The 7,017-nt window shown below is 37.8% G+C and overlaps 1 protein-coding gene across 1 annotated transcript in view; it reads left to right on the top strand.

Moving 5' to 3' along the window:
- The first annotated feature begins 1,303 nt into the window (after positions 1 to 1,303).
- The window catches only part of LOC122791747 (intelectin-1a-like), a 478,747-nt gene continuing 473,033 nt past the window's right edge, over positions 1,304 to 7,017 (top strand). Inside the window, exon 1 of the mRNA XM_044059659.1 lies at positions 1,304 to 1,412. The gene's annotated coding sequence lies outside the window, so the exon portion shown is untranslated. The remainder of the gene's footprint in view (positions 1,413 to 7,017) is intronic.

Raw genomic sequence — 7,017 nt, 5'->3', positions numbered from 1 at the left:
TTTAAGCAGGAATACAGCAAAAATATGAGGCAAAAATCTGGACATTTTGTGAAAACGTGTACTGTTGAGAGGTATGGTAATTACGTTAACTTTTTTTCACTCACAGTCATTCAGGATAAATGCTTGTACTACAGCATTTTGGGTAGGCATATGAGAAAGCAGCCCAAACTACAACCATAAGCCATGTTGCTTCCATGGCAAGGGTCAAAGGGTCACTGGTGGTTGGGTATGCAAAGTCTGAGAAAAAGCTCTGGGGGAAGAGGAGAAACAGTTATGAGGATGCAAACACCTAAACCTTTTTTTACAAACTATGCAACACAATGAATGACAAGTGGACAGAATGTGTGATATGATCATACCCGAGAATGGAGATATAAGGCACAGTAGAATAAAATGCTCTAGTCTGCAGTGTTTGCAAAGTGCAAAGCACTATGAATTATGATGAATTTATAATTTAAATAGCATAGAGCAGCATGTAAAGTATCTTTTTATATGGTACAGAATCATTTTGTGAGCAAAAATGAATGGTGCACTATATAATGTATGAATGGTAAGAGTTAGGGATGGAGCTATAATATGTAACCCTTTCTCTGCAGTTCTTTCTTCCATGTGATGGACATTTGAGAAAATAAAAAGTCATCAGATACTGTGTGTGTGTGTGTGTGTGTGTGTGTGTGTGTGTGTGTGTGTGTGTGTGTGTGTGTGTGTGTGTGTGTGTGTGTGTGTGTGCGTGTGTGTGTGTCTCTGTTTATCTGTATGTGTGTCTGTGTGTGTATTTATATGTAAGAGTAAAAAATGAAAAAAAAATTCTCATATTTTTCACTTAAGTAAAGCAAAATGTTGTGATTCCATCTAGCTAACTAAGATATACAGAATGCTTTTCATTTCATTGAAAGTGGGACTAACTTGGCCAACAGCAGCATTTCAGTTCATATTCTTGCTACGCATTACCTGCTTCTGCTCTGGCATACCCCCATCACCACCATAAACACCTTTTTCACCTTTCTGGATTCAAACTAAATTGGGATCCTTGCAATGGACTACCATAGGGAATCAGCCCAAGTTAATCCTTGCCCCCCCCCCCCGGAGTTACACAGATGCCTTCATGTCAGTATTTTACCAGCCAGCTGATTGGGCATCTGCACAGCTCCAGTAGAACCCAGATGTGTACCATGGTCACAGCTGCATTCCCATACTTAGTGGAAAAGTACTGGTCACTCTGTGCCAAGAACAGGAAAACAAGCAGTACTGCTGACAAAATAACAATGATAACAGATGACCTTTGGAGTCTGTGTTTGCAGAGGGTGTGTCTACCTCTGACCTTATTATTAAATGACAGAAAGGTATGGGAAATAAGCAGCTGCTTCGAAAGGATACATGTGGGCATAAGACAAACCAGTAGCAGAAATCAGGTAAATAAAGATGATGGAATTTGCATTTGCTTACTGGGTGAATACTGCTTAAAGTTTCTTAATGTTTTTACTTTTATTACTTGGGCTGAATATGTAGTAAGAGTGTTGCATTCTCTTTCAGTGGCTTATGTACTTCATTGTTTGCTCATTGCTAATCATGCTGTACAGATTCATCCTACTTACACTGATGTTTATCCTTTCTCAGTAAGATAATTGCTTTCTGGTTACCCTGGAAACTACTGGCACAGTACTTATAATATATACTCTTTCTCTTCACTGAATTCCTGTTCTTTTTCTGTTGTCTCCATTGTTACCCTCTGAAAGGTATGCATGTTCAGATACCTGAAAAACTTCTCAAAGTGCTTTTGTATTTTGTTGGTACCCATTTAAGCCTGCCTCTTTTGGTCACTGTTTGTTTTGATTGTGCCTTTTCTGAGGTGTGTCCTGAAGTGCTACTGAAGTAGCAATCATGCCAAAAGAGAAAAGCCATGTCCCATCAATCTGCCAAAGTTTCTCTTCTTCTCTTGCAACCGACAACCACATTAAGGTACCATGCCAACATCTTTACAACACTGACTTGAAAATCTGAAATAAATGTAACAGGAAGATTAGCTTTTATTAATAACTTTATCAATGCTTATAAGATTTCAACACTGTAAAAAAATGTGTGGGTACTTATTAAAATGTCACTTAATTATTTAATCATTCTACATGACAGCAGAATAGGCTATAATTTTGAGAAACCTTTTTGTAAGTGCTTTGTCCCTGAAATCCCCTGTTAAAAAGAGAGTGGGGGGCAGAAAGCAAGATGTTATTGGTCAGTGACAGCAAACTGAGCAGCAGTGAACCGATATTTTTCAAGCAATAAAGTTTCATACTGTGATGAGCTTTTGTTGACAAAACAGGTTTCAAAGGTTCATGTGACTGCTCTGGAGCTCAGTGGCATGCACACAGTGCATATGTAACAGGTCAAAGCCGTCTTCACTGAGGGGCCACTTATTATTGTTACACTGAAGCTTTTTGTCATTTGCCAATGCTAGTTAGTCAAAAGCCATTTTATCAAAGAACAAAGACTCATACAAATAATGTGATAAATTCACTTTTTGAAGTCATGTCTTTTTCTGCTGAGAGTATGCTTACATATGCTTACAATATCATCAGTCACATGTGACTGTCATGAAGTTGTTAATATGGTAGGATTCAAGTGCAATCATTAAATGTTATACAACTGAAGACGTGTGCTGTGGTGCTTGCATTAATTAAAGTAATCCCTAGATAAGTAGGAAGGGGTTCTAATCTCACTACAGTTCGTGTGTGTGTGCATGTGTGCGTGTGTGTGTGTGTGTGTGTGTGTGTGTGTGTGTGTGAGTGTGCGTTTGTGCATGCATGCATGCATATGTGTGTGTGTGTGTGTGTGTGTGTGTGTGTGTGTGTGTGTGTGTGTGTGTGTGTGTGTGTGTGTGTGTGTGTGTGTAGTCAGAATAGTCTGTGACCTACCAACTTCACTTAGGTCTCATTGAGAAAAATGTTTCATCTGTACCTGCCCACCCATTGAGGCCATAAGGTTAGACAGACTTCACAAAAAAGGAGACTGTATAGCACTTATATTCCTTAATACTGACAAGATAACCTCATACTCTAACACAGTTCCACAATTCTCCAATACAGAAATCCCCATTTCTTTTTTTTAAACTAAACAACTCAAAAAGAATAGGTATCATAGTACCATATATAGCCCAGCAATAATGTAACTATCCAAGAAGAGATCCTTGCCTGGATCTCTAACGCAATCAAAAATTAGACCATCATTTTGGGAGACATCAAAATGAATTGGCTAAATTTCTGTTCTAATTTCCCCTACCGCTTGCATTTCATTTCAATGCATTCGACTCATTACAACTCCAACAAGGTACAGCAAAAGTAACAGTGAAGGCTGCATCCTAGACTGGATATTGTTCACTGACTCAAGTAAGATCTCCACAGCAGGTACTTTGCCAAATGCACTCACTGACCATCTTCCTGCCTTAATTCATAGAACTGTCCACACTATACAAAAAGAACATCACTGCAACAAATACAGAATCTGGCCAACTTCAAACCAGTCATTTATCAATATATTAAAAATACTTAAACTGAAATATCCTCAAAACTCTACCACTAGATGAGGCAGTGAATTATTTTACTACAACATTCCTACAAACACTAAACAGTTTTGTACCTGTTTGGATAAAAATAATTAAAAATAATTAAAATCAACCATCCTCTATGGTTAACCATGTAGTGGTGCAGCAGTTTACATTGTCACCTCACAGCAAGAGGTTCTCCGGTTCGATTCTTGGCTGGGGTGCCTTCTGTGTGGAGTCTGCATGTCCTCCTTGCATTTGTGTGGGTTTTCTTTGGGTGCTCTGGTTTCCTCCCATGTTACAAAGACATGCATCTGGAGAGTTTCTCCCAAGGCCTCTTCTGAAAATTGCCTCGTTCCAAGTCAGATTTTCCCAGTAAAGAAATGTTAAATAAAAATAAGTAATTAATAAGTAATTAATAATTAAAGAACTAATGCTAGCTAGAGATAAAATATTGAAACAATGACTAAAAAAATAAAGACCCTTCAGATCTGATAAATTTAAAAAAACTCCTCAACCAGGTTAAAAATCAAGAAACCAAAGATAAAAAGATTACTACTTAAATGTTCAAGCCAATCACAAGAAAAACGCTAGAAAATTCTGAACATCACTTAACTCACTCCTAAACCCTGACACCCAAAACAATCCAAGTCCACACCCTGATAAAACTCCTGCACAAATAGCTTGTCTCTTTAACTCTCATTTTATCAACAGTATATCAACTGTTACTGCTAACTTTCCCCAACCTCACAACGATTCAACCTCAAATACTTCTAATCCTATTGTGTCATTAAGTCAATCCTCTCCCACTCACACTCATTCTACTGCAACCTCCCACCATTCCTGTGAAACAGCTACCCTACCAACACCCTCTTTCACTTTCAAACCAGTGACAACTAATACCATAAAATGGTTACTTCTCAAACTCAGACCTATCTCCATTGCAGCCAATAATCTACCCACAGAATATTTAAAATTAGCAGCTGAAGCAATCGCCTCTCCCATTATCAAACTCATTAACAGATCCATCTTCGAGTCCTATGTTCCAGTACTCTGGAAAAGGCATACATTTTACCTCTTCATAAAGGTGGCAGCTCTATTGATATCTTCATCTTTCATCCCATAGCCATTCTATCTCCTATCTCGATGCTCCTTAGAAGGTGTATTCACATACAACTTCTAAACTTTCTCCTTAATAGCCAAATTATATCTCTTACACAGCATAGTTTCAGACCAGGTCACAGCACTATGACTGTCTTGATATCTTTCTTGGACACTGTAAATAAAGATTGGGACTCAGGGAAACTCATCTCTTCCCTATTCTTAGACCTATCAAAAGTTTTTGATACAGTCTCACATCCATTACTCCTACAACAACTCTCTAACATTGCTGTATGCTCCTCCACTATTAACTGGTTCTCAAGTCACCTATCAGATAGACAACAGGCAGTTAAATGGCAAAACTACCTCTCCCATTATCTTCATAACCCCACAGGTGTCCCTCAAGGCTCCATACTAGGTCCCCTCCTATTTAACATCTTTATTAACAACCTTCATTCTTCATCCAGTCAGGTCTCTCTCATTCAATATGCAGATGATTCTATGGTTCTTTGTTCCGCTGATTCCATATCCCTTTCACAACAAATCACTCAGCAGACCCTTTCCTCTAATGAAACCCAGTTATGCAATCAAAGTTGTTACTCACATCAAATTACATGGAGTAATAATAGTTGAGCATTTAAAATTCAGCTTGCACATTCAACACAGTATTAGCAAGGCACATCAGTAACTAGGCACCCTCTATCAACACAAACATTTTCTTAACTCTTCCAGTACACAAAACCTTGCGATCACTTATTTACTCCCCTCTCTCATCTATGGTGTCCCACTACTCACTAACCTTCAGTCCTCTCTAAAAACTAAGCTTGCAATATATTACAACAAAATTGACAAGTTTGCTACCAATGCTAAATATTCCACTCACCACTGTACATCCCTACTCTACCTTAACTGGCTTGAGCTCCCTCACTACCTCAATTACCTGCAATTCACAACTACACATAAAATAATCCATAAACCTTTTCTCTGTCCTACCCTTAGTTCATTACTTAGACACTATCTACCCAAAAGATCTCGCAGATCTGAAAATCACAAACTTCTGCTGGTCCACAAACTCAAACTACCTGACGGTGAGCCTCTGTACTCCTATACATTAGCTAGAGCTTGGAATACCCTTCCATTAACAATTAGAACTATCCAATCCTTAGCGTCCTTCAAAATCTCTTTACATACACACCTCTTCTCCTCCTGGAACTGCACTTGCTCCATATCCCTGGCCCTTAAATCCTAACATCATCTCCCACTCCACTTATACATCCTACTGTTTCATCTCAATTAACTATTATCTCATAAAAGACATTGTTATAACAATGGCTCTTCTTTGGCAGTAGTTCATATAATCCTCAGCTTCTTATTACCTTTCGTATCCATGCTGTAACTTAAGTCTGTAATAACTGTAACAATTTGACATTTGGTCTCTATTTGTTGAATATTTGCTTTTGTGAATATTTACTTTATGTAATTGCTAATTTCTTTATGTACTTGTTTATTGTGGAGCTTTTTTCCGGGGCATCCACTGAAAATGGGCTCATAGTAGCCGAGTGGACTATCCTGGTAATCAAATGCCAATGAATAATAATAAATAAATAAGTCAAATTACATGCTCTCATCACAATGTTTTAATGGATTAATGTGTATGATGAATTAAGTCAAATTGCATGCTCACATCACAAAGCTCTAATTAACATACTAGAAGATTAATAAGCATGATGAATTAATAATATTTACTACATGGTACGTACTGAGTTATGATGTACTTCATGTGTATAACAGCTAATGAATGTAGTTATTTGTACAATTACTTAATGAAACAGTGAGCCAAAAAAGATTAATCTTTTTTACATCAAATCTGGGAAAAAACAGCATTTTATGCAGGGGGGACAAGCTCCCCTGCACCCATCCACACCTCCTGCTAATTATATAGACCAACTCAAATGATTAGCAGAGAAAAAAAACAGCCACAGTTGTACATTTGGTTTCCTATAGGCAACAAAAGTCAGTTGTTTATTTTAGCACACACATGCATGCAGTTGCACTGCATTCTACATTTGCAACCAGCCAACTGCTCCGATATTTTTATTACTGTACCACTAAAATTCACTTGCTATGGGTGGTATGGTTATTTACAGCAGTAACTGTTATTTACACCAGTAACTATTATTTAGAGGTAGGGTTCACAGTTAAAGAAACATTACACATTTTAAGGTAGACTGCATTACTTAAGAAGCAGCACAAATTTATATCACACTGAAAACAAACTGAATGTTGCCAAATGGTACATTTGGCTGAGTGCAAATTAAACTATGGGAGTGGTGGGCTGAAGTAGGTGTTTGGGTTTGACATCACTGCTGAGGGATCAATAA

The sequence above is a fragment of the Protopterus annectens genome, chromosome 17.part0 (assembly GCF_019279795.1).
Source record: "Protopterus annectens isolate FY-2018-M chromosome 17.part0, PAN1.0, whole genome shotgun sequence".
NCBI classification, from domain to species: Eukaryota; Metazoa; Chordata; order Ceratodontiformes; family Protopteridae; genus Protopterus; species Protopterus annectens.
This window is presented reverse-complemented; position numbering and strand designations above follow the sequence as displayed.